Genomic DNA, 12,124 nt, shown 5'->3' with positions numbered 1-12,124 from the left:
TTGAATATATTAAAGTTTTTTTCTTGCATTTCTAGAGAAGCCTCTTAATTTTATGCTTTCTCATCCAAGTCATGTACCACTTTTTTCTGAAACTGAATTAAAATACTTATTTAAAAAAGTGGGGGAGGGCCCTTTGTGACATAAGATAACATTTCAGTATGGAGCCCTGGAATGAGAATGTCCTGGAATGGGAATGTCTTGGTCAGCCCTGGAATGACTCAGTAAGTAACCTTGCCAGTCTCTGCCTAAGTGTCACCTTTCCCATAGGATTTTCTCATTTAAATTACTGTTGTCACTACCACTTTGGTCCTTGGAGTATATAACTAGCCCATTAAAAATTTCTAGGAAAGGACTAAAATATATTTTCTTCATTACTATGATTACAGCTAAAATAAGCTGAAACTTTCCAAAAGATTTCATTTTCTATCACTTAGTATATAGTAAACCAGAATTCACAAAATATACAAATGAACTGTCTTTTAAGTATTTGGTTCTGATGCTATCATAGTTGGTTGCTTTTGGAGGCTTGGGGGCCTAATCACATTCCATAGAAGATCTAAGTAAAAGGAACCCAACATGGAAATGTGATCCATTGGTTTCTTTTCCCTCGTGTTTAATACCTGGAATGGCCTTATCCTTAAAAAGAAACGTAAGCTTCTATATAAAGATAGCATGTCTGATTGTATAATACCTTGATACAAATCCATAATCTAAAAAAAAGTGGCCAGTTTTTTGTTTTTGCATTTTTTCTCAAATTCCTTTTGACCATGAAATATATGTTTTAAAAAATAAAATTGTAATGTGCAATTTTTAATTTAATTTTTAATTATGCATTTAATTCTTTTTTTTCTTCTCTTTTTTTTTTTTTGAGGCAGGGTCTCACTCTGTCACCCAGGCTGAACTGGAGTACAGTGGCATGATCTCAGCTCACTGCAACCTCTGCCTCCCAGGTTCAAGCAATTCTCGTGCCTCAGCCTCCCGAGTAGCTGGGGATTATAGGTGTGTGTTCCCACGTCCGGCTAGTTTTTGTATTTTTAGTAAGCACAGGGTTTTGCCAGGTTGGCCAGCCTGGTCTCAAACTCCTGGCCTCAAGTGATTTGCCACCTTGGGCCTCCCAAAGTGTGGGGATTACAGGCATGAGCCACTGTGTCCAGCCACATTTAATTCTTTTATTTATTTATTTATTTATTTATTTATTTATTTTTAGACAGAGTTTCACTTCGACATCCAGGCTGGAGTGCAGTAGTGCAATCTCAGTTCACTGCAACCTTTGCTTCCGGGTTCAAGCGATTCTCCTGCCTCAGCCTCCTGAGTAGCTTGGGACTACAGGCGTGTGCCATCATGCCTGGCTAATTTTTGTTTTTTGTTTTTTGTTTTTTTTAAACGTAGTCTCACTCTGTCCCCAGGCTGGAGTGCAGTGGCGTGATCTCGGCTCACTGCAATGTCCGCCTCCCGGGTTCAAGTGATTCCCCTGCCTCAGCCTGCTGAGTAGCTGGGACTATAGGCTCACGCTACCATACCTGGCTATTTTTTTTTGTATTTTAATAGAGACGGGGTTTCACCATGTTGGCCAGGATGGTCTCCATCTCCTGACCTCGTGATCCACCCGCCTCAGCCTCCTAAAGAGCTGAGATTACGGGCATGAGCCACCATGCCTGGCCAATTTTTGTATTTTTAGTAGAGATGGAGTTTCACCATATTGGCCAGGCTGGTCTTGAACTTCTGACCTCAAGTGGTCCACCTGCCTCAGCCTCCCAAAGTGCTGGGATTCAGGCATGAGCCACCGCACCCAGCCCTATTTAATTCTTAATATGTAGTTTTTATATTCAGATTCTTATACACTTATTTTAAATTTTTGTTTATAGATTTAAAAAAGAAATCAGACAGTCTCCCAAGTCAGAATAGTCTCAGACTCCCAATTTATTAATTTTTTTTTTTTTTTTTTTTTTGAGACAGGGTCTCACTCTTACCCAGGCTGAAATTCAGTGGCACAATTATAGTTCACTGCAGCCTTAAACTCCTGGACTCAAGCAACTCTCCTGCCTCAGCATCCTGAGTAGCCAGGACTACAGACGTTTGCCATGATGCCTGGCTAATGTTCTTATTTGTAGTAGTAGTGACAGGGTCTCACTGTGTTGCCTAGGCTGATCTTGAACTCCTAGCATCAAGAGATTCCCACCACCTGAGCCTCCTAAAGTGCTGAGATTACAGGGGTGCACCACTGTGCCTGGCCTAACGCAAGCATTTTAAAATACCACATTCTTAGTAGTCCAAATCTATTTTGACTGGACTTTCCTGTTAGTGGACATGTTCCATAAAACTCAGTCTTCTCTGTCTCCTGACTGATTTCATCACTGCACTTTTTGAGATAGTATTTGAGAAGATGTTTGGTAAACTGTGATATGCTATATCAATGTAAGATGATGGTGATAGTTGGAAGTAGACCGAAGAAAAATGAAGGCAGTTCTTTTCATCTGTTCATTCTTGTGCCAACTTTATGCTGATAACTTGGATATTTGTCAGATGGCTTTTTTTATTCTCTGCAGTATAGTACATGACTTAGGTTCATTCATGTCATATGACTGTGATACATTTGTAGCAGCTCACTCAATTGATATAAATAAATTTTAGTTGGTTCATTTGCATGTTACTAAATTTATGATAGAAAATGACTGCGGTAATGGTGACTTTGTGGTGTCTCCATGTTAAAATTAATTTTTACATCATAATTCTATGCCATGCTTACAATTAGTAATTCAGTTTATTTTTTCCTTATTAGTCCATAAAATTGTGCTACTAGAAACTGTCATACTGATACTGACACTTTTGTCATTAGTTTTAAATCAGTGGCTTGCACACATTGGTGGGTGGTTCAATAAGTATATAAAACATTTTTTTTTAAGTTTTTGTTTTTTTGAGATGGAGTTTTGCTCTTGTTGCCCAGGCTGGAGTGCAATGGCGGGGGCTCAGCTCCCTGCAACCTCCTCCTCCCAGCTTCAAGTGATTCTCCTGCCTCAGCCTCCCAAGTAGCTGAGATTACAGGTGCCCACCACCATGCACGGCTAATTTTTGTGTTTTTAGTAGAGACAGGGTTTCATCATGTTGGCCAGGCTGGTCTAGAACTCCTGGCCTGAGGTGATCTGCCCGCCTCGGCCTCCCAGAGTGCTGGGATTACAGGCGTGAGCAACTGTGCCGGGCTTTTAAAAAGTTTAATTCGTGAAATCAAAAGTAAAATTTCATAATCATGTCAAAATTAGGACTTTTTAGATTAAGTCTGAAGATGTTTCTTTTTCTTTTTCTTTTTTTTTTTTTTTGAGACAGAGTCTCACTCTTGTTGCCCAGGCTAGAGTGCAGTGGCGTGATCTCGGCTCACTGCAACCTCCACCTCCCGATTCAAGTGATTCTCCTGCCTCAGCCTCCCAAGTAGCTGGGATTACAGGCATGCGCCACCATGCCTGGCTAATTTTTGTGTTTTTAGTAGAGACAGGGTTTCACCATGTTGGCCAGGCTGGTCTCAAACTCCTGATCTCAGGCGATCCGCCCACCTCGGCCTCCCAAAGTGCTGGGATTACAGGCGTGAGCTTGAAGATGTTTCTTACCAATCTCTGTAACAGATTATGGTGGGGGATGAGGAAAGAAAAAGGAGTATAACACTGTTGTATTCTTAGTATCTTCAGTCCTCAGAACAACCTGAGGGGGATAATTATGTCCATGCTATAAGTTAGGCAGCTGGGACTCAGAGAAGCTAAATAACATATACAAGGTCACCTAGCTCAAAAGTGATGTAGCCAGTATTCCAGTAAAACTCAGTTTGAATTTGAGGTCTATTCTATCTTCATTCTCTTTTGCCGTCATAAAACAAGTAAAAGCAATTTGTCAGTACCTTATAACTGTAAAATGGTGGAAAAAAGTATTTGTAATTTCCTAGAGAACAATAACCTATTACTGGAAACTCAGTGAAATCCTTTAAGTAAGACTTCTCTTGTAGCTTTTTTTTTTTTTTTTTTTTGAGACAGAATCTCTGTCACCCAGACTAGAGCACATTGGCGTGATCTCCCCTCACTGCAACCTCCATCTCCCTGGTTCAAGTGATTCTCCTGCCTCAGCCTCCCAAGTAGCTGGGACTACAGGCGTGTGCTACCAAGCCTGGCTATTTTTTTCTTTCTTTCTTTCTTTTTTTTTTTTTGTATTTTTAGTAGAGACAGAGTTTCACCATGTTGGCCAGGCTGGTCTTGAACTCCTAACCTCAGGTGATCCGCCTGCCTCGGCCTCCCAAAGTGCCGGGATTACAGGCATGAGCCACCACACCCAACCCTCTTGTAGCTTTTAGAAGAAATTTATTTGCCAGGCATGGTGGCTCACGCTTGTAATCCCAGCACTGTGGGAGGCCGAGGTGGGTGGATTATGAGGTCAGGAGATGGAGACCATCCTGGCTAACACAGCGAAACCCTGTCTCTACTAAAAATACAAAACATTAGCCGGGCGTGGTGGCACGTGCCTGTAGTCCCCAGCTACTCGGGAGGCTGAGGCAGCAGAATCACTTGAACCCAGGAGGTAGAGGTTGCACTCCAGCCTGGGCAACAGAGCAAGACTTCATCTCAAAAATAAATAAATAAATAATAAAAATAAAAATAAGTTTATTTATAGCCGGGCGTGGTTGCCCATGCCTGTAATTCTAGCACTTTGGGAGGCCAAGGCAGGAGGATCACCTGAGGTCAGTAGTTTGAGACCAGCCTGGCCAATGTGGTGAAACGCTGTCTCTACTAAAAATACAAAAATTAGCCAGGCATGGTGGCACATGCCAGTAATCCCAGCTACTTGGGAGGCTGAGGCAGAAGAATCACTTCAACCTAGGAGGCGGAGGTTGCAGTAAGCTGAGATCTCACCACTGCACTCTAGCCTGGGCAACAGAGCAAGACTCTGTCTCAAAAAAAAAAAATTATTTGTATAAACGTGTGGGGTACAAGTATAATTTTGTTACATGGATATATTGTACAGTAGTAAAGTCAGAGCTTTTAATGTATCCATCACTGGAATAATTTCTCATCATCCCCCCACCCCCACCCCACCCCCACCCCAAGGATCGCTACTCTTTGCTTTGCACTTGCTGCACACTGTGAAGGATACAGGAAATGTGTAAGTCATGGTACTTATCCTCAGCGATGTCAGATCTGGTAAAGAGAGTGAAAAGAAACAGTAATAAGCAATATCACACAATATGATTTAAATGCCAAAAATCTAAATGCTTAGGAGGAGACTATTACTAAGGGTCTAATATTTCATCTTTATGGTGGAAATGGATCTTGAGCTGGGACTTAAAGGATAGTTAGGATTTGAATGCCTAGGACGATGATTACAATGTGAACAAAGTAGTAGAATGAACATGTTATGCTTTTGAGATAATAAAGACCAGATCTAAACTATGGAAATATTTTATTTTATTTTTATTTTATTATTATTATTACTGTTTTTGAGACGGATTCTCGCTCTGTTGTCCACGCTGGAGTGCAGTGGCATGATCTTGGGTCACTGCGACCTCCGACTCCTGGGTTCCAGCGATTCTCCCACCTCAGCCTCTTGGTAGCTGGGATGACAGGCACCCTCCACCATGCCTGGCTAATTTTTTGTATTTTCAGTAGAGATGGGGTTTCACCATGTTGGCTGGGTTGGTCTCGAACTCCTGACCTCAAGTGATCCGCCCACCTCGGTCTTCCAGTGTGCTCGGATTACAGGCATGAGCCTCTGCGCCTGGCCTATTTTATTTTATTTTTTGAGATGAAGTTTTGCTCTTACGCCCAGGCTGGAGTGAAGTGGCACGATCTTGGCTCACTGCAACCTCTACCCGCCGGGTTCAAGCGATTCTCCTGCCTCAGACTCCCGAGTAGTTGGGATTACAGGTATGCGCCACCACACCCATGCTTTGTTCGCCGTGTTGGCCAGGCTGGTCTCGAACTCCTGACCTCAGGTGATCCACCCACATTGGCCTCCCAAAGTGCTAGGATTACAGGCATGAGCCACCATGCCTGGCCTATTCATTATTTTTTAGATGACAATAATTTTATATATTTATGGGATACATTGTGGTGTTTCAGTACTTATGTACATTATGGAATGGTCAAATCAGGCTAATTACCATGTCCCTCAGCTCAAATACTTACCATTTCTTTGTTGTGAGAACATTTAAAACCCATTCCTTCTGCTATTTTGAAGCATACAGTATTATTAACTGTAGGAGATTATTTTGAATTAGTTGAAAATAATGTTGGAGAACTGCCAAGTGAAAAACAAACAGCCCCACCAGATTATAATGTCCAAAAGAGCTGGGATCTTTGTCTATTTTGTTCAATATGTATCCCAAGCACCTAGAATCATTCATGTCTGATATATAGTAGGTGCTGAATAAGTATACACTTTAGTTATTTTTAACAACTTTACATCATTATAATTGATATACAGTAAGATGGATATATATATATATATATAGTTTTGTTTCATTTTGAGACAGTTTTGCTCTTGTCACCCAGGCTGAAGTGCAGTGGTGCAAGCTTGGCTCACTGGAACCTCTGCCTCAAAGGTTCAAGCGATTCTCCTGCCTCAGCCTCTGGAGTACTTGGGATTACAGGCACCTGCCACCATGCCCAGCTAATTTTTGTGTTTTTAGTAGAGACGGGGTTTCACCATGTTGACCAAGCTGGTCTCGAACTCCTGGCCTGAAGTGATCCCCCTGCCTGGGCCTCCCAGAGAGCTGGGATTACAGGCATGAGCCACTGTACCATTTTATTTCTTAAAAAAGAAACAAATGAGTCAAGCTGTAAACACTTCTTAAATCTGAATGGTCAGGGTGGGTGTTTATATTTTTCTCTTTCCTTTGTGTATGTTTGAAATATGTAGACATTTTTAAAGTGAAGCAATTAATTTTAGGAATACTACGTTTGAAGGAAGAAATCTTATGAGAAAACGTTAATGGGCATAGAGTTATGATTTCCTGAAATTTTTTTCCTTTTTTTTTTTTTTTGAGACAGAGTCTCACTCTGTCACCCAGGCTGGAGTGCAGTGGTGTGATCTCGGCTCACTGCAACTTCTGCCTCCCGTGTTCAAGCAATTCTCCTGCTTCAGCCTCTCAAGTAGCTGGGACTACAGGCGCTCGCCATCACACCCGCCTAATTTTTGTATTTTTAGTAGAGATGGGGTTTGAACATGTTGGCCAGGCTGGTCTCAAACTCCTGACCTCAGGTGATCCACCTGCCTCGGCCGCCCAAAGTGCTGGGATTACAGGCGTGAGCCATCACACCCGGCTGCTGGGTTTTGTTTTTTAAGACAGGGTCTCCCTCTGTTGCCCAAGCTGGAATGTAGTAGAATGATCACAGGTCGCTGCAGCCTCAACTTCCTGGGCTCAAGCGATCATCCCATCTCAGCCTCCGGAGTAGCTGGGACTACAGGCATATGCCACCGTGCCGGGCTAATTTATTTTTTATTTTTATTTATTTATTTTTTTGAGACAGAGTCTTTCCCTGTCGCCCAGGCTGGAGTGCAATGGCGTGATGTCAGTTCACCACAACCTCCACCTCCCAGGTTCAAGCAGTTCTCCTGCCTCAGCCTCCTGAGTAGCTGGGATTACAGGTGCGTGCTACCACGCCTGGCTAATTTTTTGTGTCTTTAGTAGAGACGGGTTTCACCATGTTGGCCAGGCTAGTCTTGAACTCCTGACCTTGTGATCTACCTGCCTCGGCCTCCCAAAGTGTTGGTATTACAGGTGTGAGCTACCACACACAGCCAAATTTTTGTATTTTTTGTAGAGATGGGGTCTGGCTATGTTGCCCAGGCTGGTTTGGCACTTCTGGCCTCAAACAATCCTCCCACTTTGACATCCCAAAGTGCTGAGATTACAGGTGTGAGCCACCATGCCTGGCCTGTTTATTTAATTTTAAAATTGTGAAAAAGTCATTGATTTTTTTTTCAAGCCATGAATCAACCAAATGTCATATGAAGCTCTTAGTTTTTTTTTTTTTTTTAACAAAGTAATCTTTATTGTGGTCATAATACATCTTTTCATAGTCATTAGTTTAAATGTGGATTCACATTGCTTTTCACAGCTTCAAATTTATGATTTGGAGAGTAAGAGGCAAGTTATATTTCATAAGGATTCAAATCTTTGAAATTACTGCTACTCTTAGATTATTAAGAGTAATTTTCTGATAGAGCAAAAGTACTGCCTTTTAAAAAAACAAATGAAATTGCGGTATAGCACTCTAGGTGTATATATTTTTAGGGTAGAGTTTTTCATCCCAAGTTTTATTATGAAAATTTTCAAGTGTGTATAAAAATGGAGAGAACAGTAAACTCTCATATCTACTCATTACCCATCTTGATGATTATCAAGTTGTAGCCATTTTGATTTTAATTATATTCCATCCACTCCCCAATCCACTTGTTTGAAGCAAGTTCCAGTTATAGTATTCATCAGTCAATATTTCAGTATGTATCTAAAGCAGTGACTTAAAAAACTTATAGCTACAGTCCCATCGTCACACCCTAAAAATTAATCATCGCTCCAAAATAACATCAGATGTCCCGTCACTATTCAGATGTTACGGATTCTTTCATAACTTTTTTTTACGGTTGATTTGTTTAAATCAAAATTGAAATATGGTCCATACATTGTAATACATTGATATATTTCTGAAATATTTAAAGAATCTACTGTCATCACATTTTTCTCCCTCATAATATATGTGTTGAAGAAAATGGATCATTTTTCCTAAAGAATTTCCCACATTCTGGACTTTGTTGATTGCATTCTTGTGATATCATCTGATTATGCTCCTTTGTGCCCTGTATTTCCTGTAATCTGGTAGTTAGATCTAGAGGCTTGAATGGATTCAGATTCACATTTTTGGCAAGAATAGATGATGGTACAAGCTTTTACACTGAGGCATGTTTTTTTGTCTGGTTGTTTCTGTTTGTGATGTTAGCAGCCATTGATATCATTGCCTAGATTCATTATTGCATTAGCAGTTGCAAATTGGAGACATTATAATTTTTTTTTCTTTTTGTTTTAAGACTGAGTTTCACTCTTGTTGCCCAGGCTGGAGTGCAATGGCGTGGTCTCAGCCCACTGCAACCTCCGCCTCCCGGGTACAAGTGATTCTCCTGCCTCAGCCTCCCGAGTAGCTGGGACTACCCATTAAGTAACTGGTCCTTCCCCATTCATCTCAATCCCTAGTAACCTCTGTACTACTTTCTGTCTTTATCAATCACCTATTCTAGATATTTTATATATTTGGAATCATAAAGTGTTTGTCCTTTTGTATCTGACTTTTTTATTCATGTAGCATCATGTTTTCAGCATTCATCCATGTTATAGTATGTATCAGAATTTCACTCCTTTTATGGCTGAATAATATTCCATTGCTTATATACACCTCATTTTGTTTATCTATACATCTGTTGATGGATACTTGGGTTGTTTCCACCTTTTGGCTATTGTGAATATTGCTGTAGCCACCAAAATGTTTTCCTCAGCAGCTGCAGTATTTCACATTCCCACCAGTAGCGTACCAGGGTTTCAATTTCGTTACAACCTTGCCAACGCTTGTTTTCTGCTTTTTGTTGTCTTTTTAATAGCCATCCTAGTGGGTGTGAAGTAGTATCTCATTATGGTTTTGATTTGTGTTTCCTAGGAGCTATTGATTTTGAGCATCTTTTCACGTGCTTATTGGCCATTTTTATTTCTTCTTTGGAAAAATGTCTACTCACACAAGTCCTTTGCCCATTTTTGCATATCTTTTTTTTTTTTTTTAAGAGACAGATTCTTGCTCTGTTGCCCAGGCTGGAGTGTGGTGACATGATCATGGCTCACTGCAGCCTCAAATTCCCTGGCTCAAGTGATCTCCTGCCTCTCAGCCTCCCAAGTAGCTGGGAATACAGGAGTGTGCCACTGTGCCCAGCTTGCCTACCTTTTTTTTTTTTTTGAAACAGAGTCTAGCTTTGTCGCCAGACTGGAGTGCAGTGATGCAATTTTGGCTCACTGCAACCTCCACCTCCCGGGTTCAAGCAATTCTCCTGCCTCAGCCTCCTGAGTAGCTGGGATTACAGGCATGCACCGCCACACCCAGCTAATTTTTGTATTTTTAGTAGAGACGGGGTTTCACCTTGCTGTCCAGAATGGTCTCGATCTCCTGACCTTGTGATTCGCCCACCTCGGCCTCCCAAAGTGCTGGGATTACAGGCATGAGCCATCGCGCCCGGCTGCTTGCCTACCATTTTTAAGTTGCCATTTTCTTGATTCAGCATTCCCTTGGTTGCTGTAACCCTTCTTTGACTATTTTCTAGAGTTCTGACAAAGTTGGTTCTAAGAGTTTCTACTTGTCTTTTGATATTTCTGTAGAGGGGACAGGTGCCTGGACCTACCTGTTCTTCCATTTTGCTGATGTCACCCTCAAGAGTTTAATTTTCCTTTTTCTTTTTCTCTCACTCTCTTTCAATAAGGAGTTTAAACATTTTAAATCTTGTATATATAATCCTGTGTCACTTAATGAAGGGCATACATTCTGAAAAGTGTCATTAGGCAGTTTTGTCATTGTGTGAATATCATACAATGTATTTACACAAACCTGATGTTATAGCCAACTATACACACAGGCTGTATGGTGTAGCATATTGCTCCTAGGCTACAAACCTGTACAGCATGTTACTGTACCAAATACTGTAGGCAGTTATGATATAATGGTAACTATTTGCATATCCAAACATATCTCAACATAGAAAAGGCACAGTAAAAATATACTGTTATAATCTTATGGGACCACCATTGTATATGCAGTCCGTCATTGACCCAAATGTTGTTACACAGTGTATTATTGTATTTGGAATGTATTTTGGTTATGATAATGCCACATTACTGTGAGTTTATTAAAGGGTTCATCTCAGGCTGGAGTGCTGTGACGCAGTCTCGGCTTACTTCAACCTCTGCCTCCCAGGTTCAAGTAATTCTCATGCCTCAGCCTCCTGAGTAGTGGAGATTACAGATATTGCCACTATGCCGAGCTGATTTTTGTATTTTTAGTAGAGATGGGTTTTGCCATGTTGGACAGGCTGGTCTCGAACTCCTGGCCTGAAGTGATCCAACTGCCTCGGCCTCCCAAAGTGCTGGGAGTACAGGCATGAGCCACCATACCTGACCTCATCTTTTTTATTTAAAAAAAAAAAAATCTGATCATATAGACTCACATATTTTTGTTTTATTCAATGGAGCAGAATCCACTAGTATTGTTATTTTTTTAGATGTTCAGTTTACCAGATTTACCGAATGGGAGCCCCTTCAGAGTGCCTTTGGGGTCACTTTTTCTTTTCATTTTTTCTTTTTAATTTATTATTTGTTTCTTTTTTGAGACAGTCTCACTAACTCTGTCACCAGAGTTGGAGTGCAGTGGCGCAGTCTCAGCTCACTGCAAGCTCCGCCTCCAGGGTTGAAGTGATTCTCCTGCCTCAGCCTACCTAGTAGCTGGGATTACTTGCGCCGACCACCATGCCTGGCTAATTTTTGTATTTTTAGTGGAGATGGGGTTTCACCATGTTGGCCAGGCTGGTCTTGAACTCCTGACCTCAGGTGATCCACCCTCCTTGGCTTCCCAAAGTGCTGGGATTACAGACGTGAGCCACCACACCTGGCCCTGTCCTTATCATTCTTTGGGTACCTTTTCTGGGGTAAAAGTTTCCATGTTCATCTTACTCTGCCCCAGCCCTGAAGTTATCCTTTTCTTGAAGGAGCAATTTAAGAAAAACATTCTCCTTAAACAGTAGAATATTTAGAAACCAACATATAGGCACTTGGTGTGCTCATTGCTTCTGGTATGTCATTGCTTCTAGGCCTTCTCAGCAGACCAGTGGTTTGGACTACACCTGTCACTTTCCCTGGAAGATTGGTTCCAAGACCCCCATAGATACCAAAATCTGCTGATGCTCAAGTCCCTTGCATAAAATAGCATACTATTTGCAGATAACGTATGCATATCCTCCTGTATACTATAAATCACCTTTAAATTACTTATAATACCTGATACTATGTAAATAGTTGTTATGTAATTTTAAAATTTGTATTATTTTTTGTTGTATTGTTTTTCTT

At 41.1% G+C, this 12,124-nt stretch overlaps 1 protein-coding gene across 7 annotated transcripts in view; it reads left to right on the top strand.

Annotated features, from left to right (window-relative positions):
* Window positions 1-12,124, top strand: part of UBXN2A (UBX domain protein 2A) — a 71,360-nt gene that overhangs the window by 17,766 nt on the left and 41,470 nt on the right. Inside the window, exon 1 of one of the 7 annotated variants that reach the window (XM_055108178.2) lies at window positions 6,605-7,620. The exons of the other annotated variants lie outside the window; for them this stretch is intronic. The gene's annotated coding sequence lies outside the window, so the exon portion shown is untranslated. Of the gene's footprint in view, window positions 1-6,604; window positions 7,621-12,124 lie in introns of those variants that run through there. 7 annotated transcript variants of the gene reach the window in all.

The sequence above is a fragment of the Pan paniscus genome, chromosome 12 (genome assembly GCF_029289425.2).
Source record: "Pan paniscus chromosome 12, NHGRI_mPanPan1-v2.0_pri, whole genome shotgun sequence".
NCBI lineage: Eukaryota > Metazoa > Chordata > Mammalia > Primates > Hominidae > Pan > Pan paniscus.
Note: the sequence above shows the minus strand (reverse complement) of the source record. Positions and strands in the feature narration are given on the sequence as shown.